This window comes from Sinocyclocheilus anshuiensis, unplaced genomic scaffold (assembly GCF_001515605.1).
Source record: "Sinocyclocheilus anshuiensis isolate Anshui unplaced genomic scaffold, SAMN03320099.WGS_v1.1 scaffold2982, whole genome shotgun sequence".
NCBI lineage: Eukaryota > Metazoa > Chordata > Actinopteri > Cypriniformes > Cyprinidae > Sinocyclocheilus > Sinocyclocheilus anshuiensis.
Window position 1 is genome coordinate 56,118 of NW_015542585.1, and position 15,507 is coordinate 71,624.

Here is a 15,507-nt window from a genome sequence, read left to right on the forward strand (position 1 = left end):
AGGCCCTTTTTCAGGCATTTCCAGTCTGGATGACCTCACTGGGTGTCTTCTGTCCCAGGCAAATGTGCCGCACACGTCCGGAAAAGTGAAGCCAAAACATTTCAATCACCATCTGATAGCTGGCTGCAGAATAGGTCATATGCCCCACCCTCTTCGTGTAAACAAATGGGACGTGAGGCAAACTCTTTCTTATCACGCTGATGCATTTTCAATTGTTTGATTTTCTAATAAGTTTGCTTTTATTTTGTTATTTGATACTCACGATTGTGTGCTTGCGTTTGGGTCTGTGGGAGTTTGGGTGGGACTTTAATACTGCGGCTCCAACTCATGATCACTACTGCGCAGACTCGGGCTCCGAACGAATCACTACTGCGCAGACTCGGGCTCCAAACGAATCACTACTGCACAGACTCGGGCTCTGAACAATCACTACTGCACAGACTCGGGCTCCGAACGAATCACTACTGCACAGACTCGGGCTCCGAACAATCACTACTGCACAGACTCGGGCTCCGAACGAATCACTACTGCACAGACACGGGCTCCGAACGAATCACTACTGCACAGACTCGGGATCCACCTCACAATCACTACTGTGCAGACTAGGGCTGCAAATGAATCACTACTGCACAGTAGAGGTCTGCATTCCCGGGAACCGCAGGACCCGACCGGATTTTTTGCGCCGCGGGATTAAATTCCCGAATAAAACTCGGTAGCGGTCGGTAATTTGAACGGGAGCGGGCAGTCTAACAATATCCCGTTCCCGACGTCCATTTAGAACAGCATATCTGTGCTTTATTCTTACTGACCACCGGTACAGCTTGCGCTCAGGATGCACGCGCTGCACGCATGCTTTAAACATCACGCGTTTTATTTGCGGGGTCTGTGCGCAGCATGTGCATAACGATGCTCAGAGCAGGCTGTACCGGTGGTAAATATACGGCCCTCAGACAGAACAGGCAGGCTGTCGATGAGTGACAGAGCAGAATAAGGATGGAGCAAAGTGTGGATGCGCTGTCCTTGAAGGACGTTCAACTCGGTTTTGTTTATATTTTGCTTAGCCTATCATTTTAAATGAAAGATGTCGTATTTATTTATTTTTCTCTGCGACACTTTTCCTACTGTGTTAACAGAAAAATGTCAAACGAATTTACGAATTTTGTGTCTTAAGATAATTCATAAATTCAAGTCAAAGTCGATAAATTCAAGACTCTTGACAAGACGAATAAAATAACACAATTTTGTGCAGACTACACTTTTATTTGTCAGCCTATCTCTTTCTTTCAGTAGCGGACATTTAAATGTGAGATTCTGGAAACGAGATCTAAATTTAGCGGGAACGGTTGGGTCGGGAAGAAAATTATTCTAAGCGGTGAACAAAGAGTGAATATATAGCGGGAGCGGGTGGGTGCGGAATAGAACCTTGAGGGAGCGGGACTAAAAAAACAGTCCCACACAGACCTCTACAGCGCAGACTCGGGATCCACCTCAAAATCACTACTGTGCAGACTAGGGCTGCAAATGAATCACTACTGCATAGACTCCAAATCACGTCATCAGCGCAAGATGGCAGCAGCCATACTTGAAGCATTTTGGCTTCACTCCTCTACAGTGAAGGATACGGAAGAGGATTAGGGCAAAGCAATAATAAAAAAAAATAAAACCATCTTGAGCTTAAAGTCATTATAATACGAGATTAAACTCGTTAAATTTCAAGAATAAAGTCGTTATGTTTCGAGATAAAACTCATTACATTTCCAGAAAAAAAGTCATGATAAAATGTTGAGAATAAAGTCATTAAATTATGAGAAAAAAGTCGTTATATTTCGAAGAAAAAAAGTCGAGATAAAATGTTGAGAATAACGTCATTAAATTACAGGAAAAAGGCTGTTAAATTTAGAGGAAAATCGCGTTAAATTTCTAGAAATAAAGTCGAAATAAAATGTTGAGAATAAACTCATTTAATTAATAGAAAAAAGTTGGTGTGTTTCAAGAAAAAAACTTGTTAAATTTCAAGAAAAAAGTCGAGAATAAACACACTAGTGTCATTCATTTCATCTCGTTGGAGTCAAATAGTGTCTGCAGTGGCGTAGTTTGGAGAGTAATGCGCAGGGAAGTAGCATGTGATGCGATTGACTAGGAATTGAAAACTAGCTTTTCTTCCTTTTCTCATCACATATCACATCGGTGCTATCACCTCTGCTGAGTGTGCTGCTTGCTCTCCCTGAAGAAGGCATGTGCCAAAACGCGTTGGAGATTTTTTGGATGTAGCCGTCTGATAATAAAGGCTTTTTAATCTACAAGAGTGCCATGGTCATCCTAAAGTTTTCTTCGATGGACTGTTATAAACCCTAGATCAGAGAGCACCTGGACCCAGAGATGCACTCTCTACTATTGGACTTTATAATTAAGACCTGTTTGGACGTAAAAGGACAGCGGTATATCAGCATGAGGAGAGTGCTGACCTTGTTGACATGATTCTGAGTGGACCCTGTTGTGAAATAACAGGGTTAGAAATCACATAGGTGTTGTCAGCAATCACATTGCATGAACACATCATTTGTTTATCAAAAGTTTTCCAAGACAGCAAAATTCATATTATTGCAAGTCAAACAACAGTGACATTTAAGGAAAGAAACATGAAAGAAGCTGTGTAATACCAGGCTAAAGTCAGCATGACTCAGACGCTACACACAACACACAAACATGATTCAATTAAGCTTCAATATAAAACTGCATTATGCACCTAAACTGGATGGTTTTAAGTAGATTTACTCATCCCATCCAAAATGTAGGTGTCTTGCTTTCTTTAGTAGAACAGGAATTTCCTAAAACTGAGTTTCTAAACTTTGTCTATTTTAGCCATCGATATTGGGTAGGATTAGGGATGTCGAATATGATCATGCAGAAAATGTGCTTTATAAGCACTAATAAACAGCCAATATGTTAATAATATGCATGCAAATAAGCAACTAGTTAATAGTGAGAATTGGTCATTTTAAATAAAACATACTGTTTAAACATCTTTTAGGACTGTTACCAATCTGAAATCAGTATCAACAAAATCCATCTTACCCTTTATCAAAATCAAAAATTTACACTGAAATAACAATCACATAAATAATGTTATGAGATTAATGTTTTAAATATAACATTTTGTATATAGGACTATGAAATGGAAACTTACTGTTTATGGAACTGTAGTATAAAATCTACTCCACTGCATTTATTGTTGAAGTGTGTAAATTCAGAATTTAATTTCCTTTATTCTCAGTTTCATTGAACATTTTTAGTTAAAATAAATAAAATGATGAGTTTAGAATGACAGATTGCCTTTCTTTATTGTGTGGCGAAATATATCCCATATCGCCATCCAACCAGGGCTAAACCATATGCAGATACCATAACATATGAAAATTATGATATTGTGTCTCATAAATGTTGTTTCTTATGCTCAAATAGTGTTAAAAAATTTCAGATTGGTCCAGGCAATTGAGAAGTGCAGGCCTAAATGAGTGATGTACTAACTGGCGATTGGCCCTCTTATTTAGAAGGCGGGACTTATTCCGCCATATTTGGCGTGGCACTTCCTCTTATGAGTGCACCATCTTGGTATATCTGAGTATGTAATATGTCTACATTTACACTATACTCTAACAGTTCTTCCTTCTGTATTGGATAAGACACAGGTAGCATGCTGATCTGCCAGACGTGGGTCTTTCATGCGGAGAACTCTGCTCATGTTTTTAACATAACGCATTTAACAGTAAATGGCCAATCATCTTTATAAAAGTTCACAATGTCCTTGTACTTTCTTCAATTTTCTTTAAATGATCTTAAAGTAATAAATGAATCCATATCTAAATTTATATGGGCAGGTAGGAAACCTAAGATTAAACTGGACGTTCTACAACACCCAGCAGGTAAATTGCCTAGCCTTAAACTGTATGCTTGGGCAATACAAGCGTGAAGAATTATGAGCTGGATTCATAAAGTTCCTTCTGAACTGAAAAGTTTTCTCTTATATTTGCAAGTTTGCAAGCTTGGTGTGCTATTAAAAGATGTCTTCATTATAAACAACCCTTATCTATGCTCTCCTCGCTGGTAGAAAATTCTGGTCTGTGTCCTAAAATGGGAGCATTTTTTTTCTCATGGAAACAAGCTGGTTTAAATCACATATATGATCTATTCTACAAGGGTGAATTCATGACATTTTATAAGATTACGTCTCATTTTCATATTGTGCAAAAAGATTTTTATAAATATTTACAGGTTAGGCATTTAGTACTAGGAATAGTGGACTCCCCATTGGAAATTATGAACATTGTTTTTGGATAATTTTTTCTTTGTAGTTCAGATGCTCAAAAATTAGTGTCTAAATGTTACTCAATGTTATATGAGCATAGGCAGAATAAGCTTACTGATCTTCAGAAATCTTGGAGTAAAAACACTGGGCATGATATCGATGCTGCTTCATGGGAAAACCTTATTAAACTCCCAGTTATTATTCTGTCTGCAACAAATTTAGAGAAATGCAGTTTTACATAGTACATCAAGCCTATGTGTGACCATATAGATATAGCAAACTTAACAAACAGGTGTCACCTAACTGTATGAAGTGTAAAAATTCCCTCGGTACTTTGTTCCATTTAGTCCAGGTGATATGTGAAAATAATGTTCACTTTTTCATAAAAGCATGAAACTTGGTACAATTGTATAGTTTGCGGCCCTAAAAATGTTCAGAAATGGAGCCATCGCAAAAAAACACCTTGTGGTTGCCATGGCGACCATTTTACTTTCCGCCATAACCAAATTATGTATTTTGTGTCATAGCTCCTGAACCAAACATGATAACACAGAAAAGGTGATGTCTACCCCTATGTTTTGATGGTCAAGGATTACAATGATACCATATACAAAAGCATAAACGGTTCAGGTGAAGAGTTAATGGTGAAATCAGCAATGTGAGAAGGAAATCACAGTATCTGAGCACCACAGTATCACAGCATTTACAAAAAGTCTATAATATGTCTATTCTTTTTTTCTTTCTTTGATAATTAATTAATTGAATAATTATTTTATTCAATAATACATTAAAAGATTGTTTTCAAGAATACTATAATATATTTCAGAGATATAAAAAAATAATAATCTCAGGTAAGTGTATTTTTTCTTACCTCTCAGGCAGAGTCAGGTAGGTGGTAGCGTGTTTCCAATACATTCTTGTTCTCTCTCAACAACACTCTAACATCACATGCAGATGGCAACGCAATCAGGTGAACAGTTAATGGTTAATTCAGTGACTTTATCAGAAGGATTACAATGAAATCTCAGAAGATGCAGAATGAAATTTCAAACATATTTCATGTAAACTTAATTTACAATCACTCTCTGGGGCCAGAGTTGTCTATTATGTTGCCCACAAGGGGGAAGCCAGAGTCCTGCATGTGGGCGGGTACACGCAGGTGAATCGCTAATATTTGATGTAACGGGTGGAATAATATTTGTGTGGGGTGTGATGTAGGTGCGGGCCTGACGGTGATAAGCACGAGCGGGTTGCGAGTCCAATAACCAAGACTATTTCGACTCGGTCCAGTACACGCTGAACAATGTAGCCAATCGTGCTGCCACTGATTGACAGATGTAGTGATTATATTAGAGGGAGCTCTCTTTGCTTGCTTTCTGTATTTAATCTGTTCACAATTTTGAATAAAAGTTTTAATAAATGAGTTTTGTCTACCTCATGTAGGAGATTTAATGCAGGTGCGATTCGGGTCCCAGTTTTTATGTCAAATGGGTCTGTTTGGAAGGGCCTGATCCTCCTGATGTTGTGCAATGCAAACCTGCAAGATCGAGCAGTCTTTACAATATGGTCCTTGAAGGACAGCTGGTCACCAAAGAATAATTTTCATTCTGTGAAAGAAATAATGTAACTGTGTCTATAAAGGTGTGGACCAAATGGTCCATGCCATTAGAATAACAAAGGAACAGCATTCCTCAGGAACGTCTTGTAGATTGCAGGATCTCCAGCGGGAGGTCCTAATAGTATTGTTTCTAGCCCTTTTGTCTTCAGGTATAAAGTTATATCCCACAGACAGAACTTTGGGAGAAGCTAGGATTCATACAAGGGTAAAATTGTTTGAAGGAAGACATGCTAACATCACTATTGAAGAACTGCTACACTACCATCTTCAATAAATTTTCCTCCCCACAAAAATTTTGGTCAAGCCTACTTAATTTTTTGCATTAGAGAAATCTAGTACATTGGTGAGCCACCCAAAAGACTGCTCAGCAAAAATACAGTAAAGATGATGATACATGGGGCAACGTTTTAGGTTAGAAGGGGTATTATGCACTGGCCTGTCAAGACAGATATTGTCGTGACAAGAAGTTAAAGTGGATCATAAAGTGTCAGTTGCTGTATTTACATCAGGGGTGTCAAACTCTGCTCCTGAAGGGCCGCAGCCCTGCAGAGTTTAGTTCCAATCCTGCCCCAACACACATACCATGTAGTTTTCAAATAAGCCTAGATGACTTGATTAGCTGGATCAGGTGTTTAATTAGGGTTGAATCTAACCTCTGCAGGACTGTGGCCCTCCAGGAACTGAGTTTGGCACCCCTGATTTACATCCAGCGATGAGAAATGGGTGGGTGAGGGAAGAGAGGATGACACTACAGAGGAAAGATGGAAGGGTGAAAGGCAGTGTAGGTTTTGCCTAAAAGTAACTGGTAGAGGAATTGGTGGCACACAGGTATAGTAATATGTAGGTTAAATATAATAAAGAAATGAGCAGAGATGTGTAGAGGTTTTACCAAATGTTGTCTGTGATACTACTGCATGTGTAAATGAAGTCAAGCTGGTTGCCTGATTTCTTAGTGCTTGTGGTGGTAAGCCATTTGAGAAGCTAGGAAGCTAGGAGTGGAAGAGGAAGTCTGCAGTGTAAGGCTTCTCCAGATGGATTTTGAAGTCACCAAAGACTACAAGTGGACTGCCATCCACAGAGAATGAGGACAGCAGCCCATACAGCTTTATACAGCTATAAAGGTGCCCGGTTGACCAGGAAGGCGATAAATCATTACAATATGGAGTTTAACAGCAGCTTTTACCATATGTAGCGTCTGCGTAGAACCATGCATGATCTTTGGGTTTTATGGCTTCAGAGACCCTTTTAACTTTTGACATTTGCATATAAATTACAGTCCTGGTCACAGACTTTACACTTATATGGGTGCTAAATGGCCAATGTCACTAAGCCTAGCCATAGAATACTGACCCATCCAGCTAGCGAAACCCCAAAATCAGGTTGCTCCTCAATCTTTAAGGTAATTAGCCGCTCCACAGGCTGCCACACTAGATGTCATGACCCAGCAGCACCCTCTACTCGGTAGGCCGTCATAACCCCTAACAGCAGTAAAAGGCTTAAACCTGCTCTCTCCTCTATCTCTCTCTGTGTTTTGATTTGTTCGTTTGTTTGTTTTTCATTTTGTTCTGTTTTGTTTGCCTAGAGACCGAACCTTTGAGAATCATCAAGGAAGGCTGAGTAATAGATTGACGACCCAAGCTGCCAAAGTCTTTAGACGATCACGCTGTCAACAATCTTAGTTAGATCCTTTCCGTTGCCCCCCCACAACAATTAGACACACCGTGCCATTCACGGCAATTAGTCATAAATATTTCCCTTTTGAGCTGATTTACTACACATAATAGCATAAAACTCAAAATAATTTTAATTGCATAGGGAAGAGTGGGTTGAGATTTTTCAATTATTAGAAACGAGAAGACCAGTACCCTTCCAACCTGACGGGGGTGTGAGAGAAAGGGAAGTTCTTAGAGAGAACAGCAGGGGTTGCAGAGTCTTCTGGATGAATCCAGGTCTCAGTCAAACCCAAGATACTAAGAGAAGCAATGGCCAGAATGAAGTTTGTTGACTGACAATTCCAGAGACCCACAGAAAATGACAGAGGTACAGCAGAAGAGGTGCAGATAGGACACAGCTTAGCAAGATTGCGTTGCTGTCTGTGTGTGATGTTAGAGCGTTGTTGAGAGAGAACAAGAATGTATTGCAAATATACTACCGCCTACCTGACTCTGCCTGAGAGGTAAGGAAACATACACTTACTTGAGATTATATTTTTTTATATCTCTGAAATAAATGATTGTATTCTTGAAAACAATCTTTTATTGTACTATTGAATAAAATATTAGTTAAGCTGGTGTATTGTGGGAGTTCTGGTGCAATATGGCTGCCATTGCATCAACCAGGTGGATGCTGCACATTGGTGGTGGTTGAGGAGATTCATGTAAAGCGCTAATATTAGTTAATTATCAAAGAAAGAAAAAAAATAATAACCATATTATGGACTATCGTAAATGTTGTGATACTATGATGCTCAGATACTGTTATTTCCTTCTCACATTGCTGATTTCACCATTAACTCTTCACCTGAACAGTTTATGCTTTTGTATATGGTATCATTGTAATCCTTGACCATCAAAACATAGGGGTAGACATCACCTTTTCAGTGTTATCATGTTTAGTTCGGGAGATATGACACAAAATACATAATTTGGTTATGGCGTAAAGTAAAATGGTCGCCATGGCAACCACGAGCTGTTTTTGCGATGGCTCCATTTCTGAAAATGTTCAGGGCCCTAACCTGTACAATTGTACGAAGTTCATGTTTTTATGAAAAAGTGAACATATCACCTCAAATTTTGCACATATCACCTGGACTGATTGTCTGTGGGAATGTAATAAGGTGAAAAAATGTAGGATTTTAATTTGTAAGGCCCTTTCAGACGTTTGCAAAGTTACAGTTAAAGCTTCACCTATTATGTGTTTACCCGGCATTTTGCCTCCTTCTTTACAGGAACATTAGTCTTGCATAGCCAGACCTTCAGACTGATGGCTGAATGTCTGGAATCCAAGGCAGCTTTCATTGGCCAAGGCCTGAGGCCGTTTGACCGACATGTCAAACAACCAATCACAGTTCGTTTCGTTCGTCCTCATGTTTATCATCCAGGTGGATGCTGCACACTGGTGGTGGTTGAGGAGATTCAAGTAAAGCGCTATATAAATGTAACAAATTAATAATTAATTAATTAAAGCAATCTTTTTGTACTATTGAATAAAATATTAGTTAATTATCAAAGAAAGAAAAAAAATAATAACCATATTATGGACTATAGTAAATGTTGTGATACTATGATGCTCAGATACTGTTATTTCCTTCTCACATTGCTGATTTCACCATTAACTCTTCACCTGAACAGTTTATGTTTTTGTATATTGTATCATTGTAATCCTTGACCATCAAAACATAGGGGTAGACATCACCTTTCCTGTGTTATCATGTTTAGTTCGGGAGATATGACACAAAATACATAATTTGGTTATGGCGTAAAGTAAAATGGTCGCCATGGCAACCACGAGCTGTTTTTGCGATGGCTCCATTTCTGAAAATGTTCAGGGCCCTAACCTGTACAATTGTACGAAGTTCATGTTTTTATGAAAAAGTGAACATATCACCTCAAATTTTGCACATATCACCTGGACTGATTGTCTGTGGGAATGTAATAAGGTGAAAAAATGTAGGATTTTAATTTGTAAGGCCCTTTCAGACGTTTGCAAAGTTACAGTTAAAGCTTCACCTATTATGTGTTTACCCGGCATTTTGCCTCCTTCTTTACAGGAACATTAGTCTTGCATAGCCAGACCTTCAGACTGATGGCTGAATGTCTGGAATCCAAGGCAGCTTTCATTGGCCAAGGCCTGAGGCCGTTTGACCGACATGTCAAACAACCAATCACAGTTCGTTTCGTTCGTCCTCATGTTTCGGGGCGTGGAAATGTCGCCACATTAACAGACCGGTGTGTAAAACTCTCGGATGTATTTTAAAGATTCTATGCCGCGAACTTTCAATATTTCACATACTTTTGAAAATCCATCGTTTAGTGGATCCTGATAAGCGCTCGTTGTCACAGTTGTAAAGCTTTCTTCTTTTGTGAGGGGGTTTGGTGTCACGGCATCTTTGTTTCCTGGTGGAAAGTTAAAGAACGCGGCACACACGTCTCCCGGAAATCCTGTAGAATTCAGCCAATCCAACGACGACTTCGAAACTCCTGAAGTGTTTCCTCTTTTGTGTGCCGTATGCATCAGACATTTAGCCAGCGGTCCGTGGGCGTGACGTCTGAGGCTGAGACTACAGGAACATAAAGACATTATTCATCCTTTGTTGATGCTGCAAGAAAAGCCATTATGAACAAATCGGTTGGAGATAGCCCTCCATTATATAGGGAATGGCTACTTATGATAAAAATCCCTAGAAAGATTTAGATTCCATCTTATGGGTAAACTTATGTCATTTAACAGAATGTGGGAAGAACCATTGAGATCTTTGAGGGTTAGTGAAGATCCCAGCATGGTACTCATAATATGAAAAAGGAAATATAAATCTACATATCCCTATTTATTTATCTAGGTATATAAATATGGTGATTTAAATTGGACATGGTTGTTTTTGTTTTCCTCCATTATGTGTTGCGATGAATATTCTTTTTTCTTTTGATATGTTTTTGTTACATTTATCATGGTTATTATTATTATTATTGGTTTTTCTGTTGTGATCCTGATTTGTAATATGATTCGTGTGCTACTCACTGGTTGCTGGTCAATTAATACATGTTTTGTTGTTGTTTCAGATGCATACAACACACATAACGTTAAATAAATACTTTTCATCATCACTCTTCATTTATTGATGCCTCTCTCTAGCGGTCAGTCTCATGAACGTCCGCCATGTTTGTAGTTCTGAACCGTATAAAGTGCAGTAGTCCCCCCACCACCTTTTGTCTTTAAGAGCTTTACTGAGGCTTGATTTATTGAGGTGTTTATATTTTATAAAATACACATTTTCCTCACAAACCGTTTCTTTTTCTTTTGTAAACCAGATTCTCTAAGCCTCGAGTGTTGTTGGATGTGTGCTTCTGTGCAGGTTCTCTGGTGGAAGGCATTCACAAACCATCTGAAGCTGAATCAGACTCCTCTGTAATTCGATGTGTTATTCAGTGGATTACTTTGACTGACACTGTCACATCTGCCCATGCTTCAAAGGGCATTTGTCCTTCCCTGACACACTCCTGTTCCTCTCACATATTTTCGCTGTGTCTAATACGCACTGGCCTTGCCTGTCAGACTTACTCGACTGCTTTTGGGAGCCGTGGCTGTGTGTTGAAGGAAAACATGTTCAACTGGACAGGCTCGCACACAACACAGCATGCACACAGAGACCTGCGCTGTCAAGATAAAGAGATCCACTGCACACAAATACAAGAGGATTCAACACAACATCAGAAACATATCACAGGTAAGTCAGCTCTATAGCTGAGTGAATCTTCTCACTGTGCTGCTGGAGATCTGTCCATAAAGCCTGCTTTGCTTCCAGTATAGCAAGAAATTAAGTTTCTGTTTTTTGTAGGCTGGTGCTGCTTACTAGAGTTTATAACCATGATATCAGAAATCATTATCACAGTTCTCAATTAAATCCATTTCATTGTTAGATGATTCATTCATTAAGCATCTAATATGAGTGTTCAGGTTCAAGTGTTTGTTTTTAACATGTACAGTTGGACTGTCTGTTAGTGTTCTTCAGACACAGTGTTGGTTTGGAGTCTACACTTCATCAGATCCATTAACTACCAGCACTGTACTCTTAAACGAGACACTGACTGAACTTATAATGAGAGCCTTGCAAGTGTCTATAACTAAATAAGTAAGTAGATGCAGTTTATGCGCTGCATGTTGGAACAGTATTTAGAACCTCAGTAAAGGAACTCAACCAGACATTGTTAAACCTGATTTTCAGCATTTTACAAAATGTTTGTGCGCATGACCTTTGTTCTGCACATCTAATGCTGTGTGGTTGTGCATTCATGACTAGGCACCTCCCTGTGAAAAGACCTGCTTTATGCTGGTTAATGTTGGTTTAGTGCTAGTGTTTAGTGTGATATCTATGCCTGCAATGCTCATGGAATTCTAAACTACTAGTCACCGGAAATACTTCAGCAGCCACATTAGTTTTCCAAACCACCACGGGACAGCAGTGCCTGGCAGCCCATAACCTGACCTAAACTGACCAGCATTCTGCGCATCAGATGAACGTTTTCAAATGTTTACTGCAGGTGACTGTAATGTTTAACATCAGTTTACACACAAAACAATATATAGAAACAGTTCAAATGCGTATGCCTACTGCGCACTGCTTACTGACACAGGTAACCGAGCGCAAAATACATTTCTGTATGTGTGTAGTTCTGTGGGAAATTTTAAACATTTACATGGGATTATTAGAAATTGAGTTAAATACCACTCATCATCTTTAGAGTGACCACACATAAAAAGAAAACACATTTTCAAGGCCATACGCAACTGTCGGTGTTATTTCTCTGATTAAGGTGTGATGCAGTCACAATGCAGTTCATCTACATTACAATAAGCAGAAAAAATTACACATTCTAAATAAGAACCATATACATGCTTAGGAAGTTTGCGCTGTAGGACTGTAAGAGAGACCTATGTAAAAACAGAGAAAAAAGGGGCGATGTTGACTTTTTGAAATCAGATCTCCTATTAAGATGTTTTAAGAACTGTATGTCATTCAATTGAAAAAAACAACAACAACGTATTGAAGGGGGGTGTGGGATTACAAATGTAAATATCTGTCTTAGATCTACTTATCCTATGTCCTGGCATACAATCACCTGAAGAACTAAGGTGAAGTACATTGTATTTAGCATGTAAGGTAAATATGATGACATCAGACAAATGATTCTCTCAAGCAGAGTTTGTAGCAAGAGGTTTCTGCCAGTTCCTGCTCTCTTTATTGTAAATCAAATGAGCCAGATCTCTCACCTTGTGTCTTTAATGTGTCCCATTCTTTGAGTAGTTATGCTGATTGGATTAGGACTGGTGAAATGGGGCAGGTTGCTATACCTGAATACTTTATTTGCATGCTTTGTTTAAGGTCGTCCCCCAGGTGCTTTGTCTCCATTCCTAAGCACTTCCCCCTAAATGTATATAAACTACAATGTGTCACTGCCTTAGTCAGACTTTTGATGACTGTAGCGCTGCGTTCATTCTCAATAAAGAACTCTGCTAAGAAATACCCAAGAGTCTCCTAGTCTTAGCTTCTGAGTTTCCAACAGGGGAAAGAAATATCATTTCAGTTTACATTTTGATTTTATGTTTTTTGCATCCAGCATTTTAATGTCAATCAATAATAACTCAACCCGGCTGACAACGACTAGCCTACCCCAGAGTCAGGGGCTGATCATTTTTCAATGCGTGGATGTTGGATGTTTTCTAGGCTGTCACAGAAGCGCAGGATGGCCCAGCTGGATGTATTCTCTGAGCAGGAGCTGACCTGCTCCATCTGTCTGGATCTCTTCAGCGAGCCAGTCTCCACGCCATGCGGACACAACTTCTGCCAGGGCTGCATCAGGGGCTACTGGGCCTCCAGCTCCGTGTGCAGCTGCCCACTGTGCAAACGGGTGTTTGAGGAGCGTCCTGAGCTCAGCATAAACCGGGTGTTCGCTCATATCGCCCAGAAATATAAAGAGATGCAGTACGGCGGGCCTCCTCAGCCGAAGCCAAGGCAAAAAGCGGTTATTACCGGAGCTTCTCTGGCTGAGGCCGAGCAGATTTTGTGTGACATCTGCAGCGGCAAGAAAAAGAAAGCCGTGCGTTCCTGTCTTACGTGCACTGCGTCGTACTGCGAGCTTCACGTGGTGCCACATCAGCAGACGTCGCTCTACACCTCCCATCGACTGCTGGATCCTCACGAGGCCCTGCGAGGCCGAACCTGCCAGGAGCACCACCGAGAAACAGAACAATGACTTGACTATAGTACACTAGACTAGACCTGAAAAATACTCAACAAGAGACAAGAAAAACATAAGGAGAAATGAGAAATAGTTTAAGACAGGACACAGGACATGTCTGAAATCACAGGGTTTCACAAGTTATACAATTATCACACGACTACTGTTGCGCAATTTCGCTTTTAATGAACCAATAAACCTTATATATACACTTTTCCCCCATCTATAGCTGTCATGAACAAATACAGCCCTTACCTCTTATTGATGGGAAGTATAATGTGAGGTTCAGGATCCACAGCAAAACCAGCCTTTCGGCCGTCTTCCCTCACCATTACTTCAGGCATCTGTAGAAAAGGCGACATTCGTCAAAATAAGAAAGACCATAGGTCCCTGTATTGCATATTTCATCTTTTACATCTATATCTTCATCATTTCCAACGCCAGTTGCTCTCATTTGTCTTGATTCGATAATTTGAAATACAATTCTCGGTGCCTTACTTATGATATCTGGTCTATCATACTGTCGTCCGGGAATACACAATTTTATCCACCATGGGATTACATACATTCCATAATTGTCTTTTTCTAATATCATTTCAGTAAAACCACATACTTTCAATTCATTTTTTATGTCTGCCCCAACTCTTACACACATGGCATGAACTAGTTGCCATATTGAAACAAACGCTTTAAAACCGTTTTGAACCATTGTTTCAGGATTATTCATACACATTATACATCGGCGTTGGCCGTCAATTAATTCAAAATATACTTTTCCAGTGTATCCTTTGCACTCCATACAATACTGATTACTTTTGTGATGTTTCCACCTATATAAGAAACCATCCTCCACACTTTCTTGTTTCATCCGTTCCACGCCTGAAAGAACCATCTGTAAATCATGCAGACATGGAGTCGGAATTAACTATGGCAATTTGTCCGAAACATTTTCTGCATTTCTTCAGAGCTATCTTCATTTTATCCCATCTGTTCATCAGTATAAGAATGCCTAGGAACACTATGTTGTCATTGCTTAAGAAAAATCCCAGCATAAAAACAGTTAATGTCATAAGGCCAATAAAAATCCAAAGGTTAGCCTCCTTTCCATATCGAAACATTAATATACCAATCAGATACAATGCACTAGTTACAATAATAACTAGTTCCCCCCAATAGACTAATTCATTCCTTTTTACCATTATAGTAGCAATATCAACAACTATTTTACCTAAGCTCGATAAAAATAGGATTAAAGCCCCCCTTGCTTCTAGTAAATTTTGCCATCCTTCTGATACCATCATGAGTGAACAGACAAGAATTATTCGGCTTAATTTCTTCATTAGTATAATCCTACCAATCTGTAGGCAACTAAGTAAAAGGTGCCACCAGAGATTTTTGTTCAAACCCTGAAGAAGCATCCATAAGATATAAGATCCAACCTCCCCACTAACCTGAAGTAGCTCATCTGAGGAACCTGTCGAGTCCTCGTCAGGCTGCCCGTTAGTTTCGTTTGCTGTCCCTCTTATTGAATCGTTGGATGCCATTCTATCGTTATCAATTTCGATCTCTGTTGGACTTTTTAGTAGCAATTGGTTTAAATGAAAAGTGTTTTTCAAAATTATATCCCT

General features: G+C 39.4%; 1 pseudogene; it reads left to right on the forward strand.

The window, feature by feature from the left end:
* Window positions 1-13,384: 13,384 nt before the first annotated feature.
* Window positions 13,385-15,507, forward strand: part of LOC107694442 (nuclear factor 7, ovary-like) — an 18,280-nt pseudogene continuing 16,157 nt past the window's right edge.